Here is a 6000-nt window from a genome sequence, read left to right as displayed (position 1 = left end):
TAAATCAATGGATATCATTTTCTTGACACTAAAGGGACTGGTTAACGTTTTATGAAGAAGAAAAAAGGTTTTTTTGGTTTTTGGTTTGGTTTTTTTTTTTTTTGGTGTTAAACATTAAAAATATATCTCATTTAAGATTTTTAAAAGTTGACAAAGTTGACAAAATGAAATTTAATTCTTAAGTATACATTATTCAAATTGCATTTTATTTTCATTTTTGTTGGAATTCAAAATTATCGTACCATTTTCATTAAGATTCAAACACATATAGTTCATTTCAATCGGTAAAGATGTAGAAGGCAAAAAACATTGTGAATGTATGAATATAACACTATAATTTTCTCTCTCTCTATATATATATATATCAAAAGAAAAAACACTTTTAAGATACAAGATGCAACCGATATACATTACGTAAATTGTGCATGATTTGAATCCCGTTATACATGTGCCAACACTACGGGGCAGAAGAATGGCAGTAACTTTTCATATTCTATATCTGTTATTTACATTGTAGTTTGTATATTAAAGAGAAATATAAAACATTGCAACACCTCTATACCAATAACTAACATGACTCTGCTGTTCTGCAGAAGAACCTTAAGGTTGATCGATCCTCATGTGATGTCATAGGTTTTTGCAAAAATCTTTATTGAATTAAACTTTGCGCATGATAGACAAATATCTTTCAGAGGAATTTCATTCACTGCATAAAATAAAAAATTTGGTAAACTATTGATACTGCAATTTTTTTTTTTTTTTTTATAGATAATCAGCTATTTATGATAAGAAAAAATGTTGTCAAGGACAATAACGCCTATGCTAGTATTTATCATACTGCATGTCTATTATACAATGATTTCCCTAATATTCACAATTAATTTATACATATCTATGAATTAGCAGTTTTTCTTAACTGTTGGCTTTTAAAAATTTGTCATTTCCATACCCAATCAGTGTATTGAATTTGACCCATCCTAACCCAGGGGTTAATTATTTGAATTGAAAAAAAATCCAATAACTTAGCATTGGGAACCTTTGCAATTTGATATTATTTATGATTTGTACCAAGTTTCATTGGAATTGGTTCTGTGCTTCTGGAGATGAAGATACAAATGTGAAAAGACAATGACGACAACAGACGCCGGACAAATGTCGATCAGAAAAGCTCAGCATTTGGCTCATGTAAGTCCATAAGAAATACTTATATGAGCATGTTACATGAGCCAAAATTGTACATATAGTTTATAATTCATCACATACACGAGTTTACCGAAAAAATAAATTAACACGCACTTTTAATAACAATGCTTGTCGCTTCAAGAAGGTTGTAGAGTTCCTCAGTTTTTTACCCGTCTTCATGTGTTTCTGGTGAGGGGGGGGGGGTGTAGATAAGTTGGGGACGACATCAGAATTTGAATCAACCTTCCTGTATTCAAATAATTTCATTTTTCTGTCACCCAGGAATTGGTCATTGGTGATATTATTTGAACACAACAGGGGCGCATTTGATCAACACCATCTCGCTGAAGAATCTGCATTCATGTATAAATTTAATCAAACGGATCCCTTAGGAAGGAGTACATGGTCGCATATTACAACTGAATGCAGCACACTGCGACAATGTACTACGATCGTTAATATATGCAAGATTGGGTATAATTGACGTCATCAGCAAAGGGCGATAAGCCGGAGAGTTCTATTCCATTTTAAGAGCGACCATTTTCGTCTCTGTGCATAGTTTTATTTATATTTATACATGTAAACTGAACACGCAATGTTAATTTTACACAAAGTGACCGTACTCGAACCTGGAAATAAGATGGCAAAGTTTAAGGCGATTTTCCCCGACCGAGAGATAAGATGGCGAAATTTTGAGCGTTTTTTCTTTTCTTTTTTTTTTTTTATCCCTCTCTACTTTTTTTTTGTTCGAATTATTTGAAATTTTAACCTTGAAAAGCAAATCATTTAATTTTATTTAAATCGCACCGAAGACTCGGAATAGTATACACAGTTGCACTTGATGAAAAGTACGCCGGCGTGAAGTATTGCAGATCATGCTCTAATGTATTTTTAGAATCATATTTACACTCTATTTTCATTTCTGTATGAATTCCCAGCCGTTAAATACGACGTAATGTATATATCAATATTCATACACGCACTGTTCACTTCTGCATCGCATTCATGAGGAAATGGCTATCATTACAATTAAACCAAAACATTGGAGATGTAAAAATTTCTGCATATTAACATTTCCAATGAGAGTACATGTGAAGATGGGAACTGCAACGCATCACTCCTACATACCCGTTATGAAGCGTGCGCAATTCATATCCCCATGTACGTTTAAAAATGATATCTATTTTTTAATGCATCAGCATTAACTAATTAATCCTCTCACTGCCAGGAGATTCGATTCGATTACACACAGTTATGGTTATCCATCATTTTCAATTTGCACACTACTGATTCAATGTTTTCTATTGACAATACATCTGTGATGTGTTCACACATTTAAGATAACACGTTTATCAACATGCAAAAACAATCTGTTCAACTTTTTAAACTCTTGTCTCCGGGACTCTATTCATGATTCTCACCGAACTTTCACCAGTTTCTTTTAAAGATCAGGAAACCTTATCAATCCGTTGTAAATCACCATTATCATTTAATATCGCCCGCACTAGAATTAGGGACGGCATTGTAAGTTGCTATGCTAACACGTTCGCTTTCTTGAACAATTAGATAGATCTAATTGTGACTTCAGAAGATGCACTTGGCGACCTTTCCTCAAGCTCAAAGCTTACAACAAAATTTTTCTAATTAATCTATATTAAAAGATATCTATATTTTTTTGTCTTCATCACATGAATGCGCTGTGGACCCGATCAGCGACTTTCCTTTAGATAATTTAGTTTTCCAATCTGTAAACGACAATTTACCAGCATATGCCAATATAATACAATGACCAACTTCAAAAAAGCTGCTTTAACACAATTTTTTTCACCATTCGTGATTTATAGATTTTCATGAACATGGACGAGTATATGTGACGTGCATCAGTACAACGCTTTATTATATATATTCTGATATAATAGTAGAAGACACACACCAACACCAATTAAGAAAATTAAGATATTATGAGGCACTCATAGTAGAGAACTCTAACCACCCCATCCCACCCCCAACGATTGAAGGAAATGAAGTGTAGGGGGAAATTGTTGAGGCAGTCAAAGTAAGACTCTTTAACCCTTCACCCCCACATTAGGACTTTGAACATCGGACAAAACATCTTGGTCTGTTTGGGTTTTTTGTTTTATTTTATTGCTGTTTTCGTTCATCTTTTTTAATTATTATTTTGAATGGCAATAAATTTTGAAGAATCCAATTTTCCATTTTTTCTTTCTGTTGTTCCCCCCGCCCCTATGAATATATGTCTGGTTATTACATGTACATTTTGCTTTGCAACACATGCATATATACTAATTGTATGGTGTAGAATTGCATCCTTTACCAAGTTTTCCTTCATTTACACAGTGTAAGGAATGGTAAACCAAAATCACAAAACAAAATACATAAAGACCAAGATATTTTTAAACGTAGGAACTTCATTCACGAATACATGTACATAAATACATGTATTCAGAAAAATCGCATTCATGCATTACAGGACGATATCATATGTGTGTTTTAATTAAGTTTCTGTAACATTCCATAAGGATTACTTTCAGGCTTGAGTGTAATTTATTCATATATATTTTCATTTCGTAGATCTGGCGCAATGGATATATACTGAAAATAGACATACCGCTGTACGTCGAAATTTCAAATTCAAATGTATTCGATAAGATGTTAGTATTCATAAATCAGTAAAATTCGTGTCGAGGTTTTATTTGATATGATACAGTGTCAATATACTGTAATGCATTAGTAGGATATGCAAAAGGCAAGAGTATAAACCTTATCCTTTTTCATTATTAATATCAGTATCTATATGATCACGAAAAAACATATAATTTATATCCGGATCTATATACCGAAACAAAGCTGCATAGTTTGGGGGAGGGGGTTCTAATGAGTCTGATGAAATTAAAATAAGGAACTCCACATTTGCATTCAAACTAGATGTACTTCGAATGAATTCATTTCTGCTCTGACTGAAAGCATGATTCTAAATTCGGGAACGAATCATGCATACAAAATAATTAATGGGGAACACATAAATTCGAGCTCCTTTGGAATTTAATGAAATGCAGATATGCACCCTTCTTTCAACACGAATTGATATATGTTGTTTCAGACACGTATACAGGGTTTGGGGTGGGCAGGGAGGCTGGTCTGCTCTCCCCACTTTTTTGACAATTTACTTTTTCCGTTATTCTAACATACAAAGTCAGTATTTTCTACATGCACAGTTCAAACTAATATTTTTTTTTAAAATTTGTAATTAACTCAATTATAATCATCAACTCCTGTACGTTTCCAATATATTGTCAATCACAAATTTTTAAGGTAATACTCTACATCGTCATAATGGCTGACTTCCTTTAAAAACATGGATGAAAAAATCGATATCAGCAATATTTGGCTTTTCCTTTTCGATTTAAATACCTAGCTGAGTAGCTCAGTAGGTTAGAATACCGACTGCTGACTTGTAGGTCGGAGATTCGAGTCCAGCAGGGGTTTTAATTTTTTTTCAGATTACCTTCCACTAAAACTGTATTTTTTGACAAAATAAAGTAAATTTGAAAATTTTCAACTTCAAAATATTGTTGTACATATCCTCCATTTTTCATCTACGTCAAATTTCTCTGGTGTAACACACCTCCTTAATCAAATAGCTGGAAATTTTTAATGCTTGTAAGCTTACATTTATATCAGTGATCAATTTTCTTTCCTTCTGTTAAATGATATATTGTACATCGAAGTAGGACTCTCTCTCTCTCTCTCTCTCTCTCTCTCTCTCTCTCTCTCTCTCACCTGTTCAATCAATGAATATGGACATACAGAGACCGTAAATAATTATACGGTTCCCAAAGAGACAATAAAACTATATTTTCGTTTATATATTTCCTTTTATATGTGTCTTTGTGTAATCAACTGTCTATTATGGATTGCAAATGTAATAATTCCCTTATTTGTATATCCAAGTTTGTATATGATCATCGATAAATTTTGAATTGTGCACGCAATATATCCAACCAGATGTTCAGTGTGTATGGTTAGATTTCCGATTTCTATGAACTGCAAAACCTCGACCAGACAACCATTCAATACAGGAAAAATTTTCGACTCTGACATCTCCTCTGATTGAAGACACCCTTTTTGGCACGAGTGAAGTGTGTCGCAGTCTGTATAATGGAATGACAACGTGTTGTAAAGTTCTAACGAGATACAAATGGAGTTTATCATTTTGTTTCGTGGATTTATCAGAATAATGAGAATCTAATATTTTCGGTAAGTGCACATCTCCGATACCTGTTGAGTAGACGTCCGTATTTGATACTTTTTTTTTTTTTTTGGCGAATATGCCATGTGCATTACATATTATGCATATGGCATGCACCTGTATTTTGCAAGAATTGATATAAATAATAGATTTTATGCTCTTTGCTTATTCCATTCTATCAGTATGTAATTGGCAAATGATTTCTCCGCATTTATTTCATAAGAAACTGGAAATACTTGCATGCACTTGCAAGTATGCAAGAAAAACTTCCTTTTTTGTATTTTTGTCTAAATTATCTAAACTTTCAGAATGTTGCATTGGTATACAATAAATATTTTGTAATTTTGAGCAAACCATAATGTTTTAAAATGTGATTTTATTTGTTTCTCATTCCCTATATAAGTATTACTATCGGAGATGTGCACTGGTCGAGTCCACCTAGAAAAATCACTCAGGTGTGACAATCACATTTGGGGTATATACGGGCAGAGTAAATTAGGCTACCTGAGAGAAATATGGCGGATAAGATGAGAAAGGTGTACGTACTT

The sequence above is a fragment of the Ostrea edulis genome, chromosome 5, assembly GCF_947568905.1.
Source record: "Ostrea edulis chromosome 5, xbOstEdul1.1, whole genome shotgun sequence".
Taxonomy (NCBI): Eukaryota; Metazoa; Mollusca; class Bivalvia; order Ostreida; family Ostreidae; genus Ostrea; species Ostrea edulis.
This window is presented reverse-complemented; position numbering follows the sequence as displayed.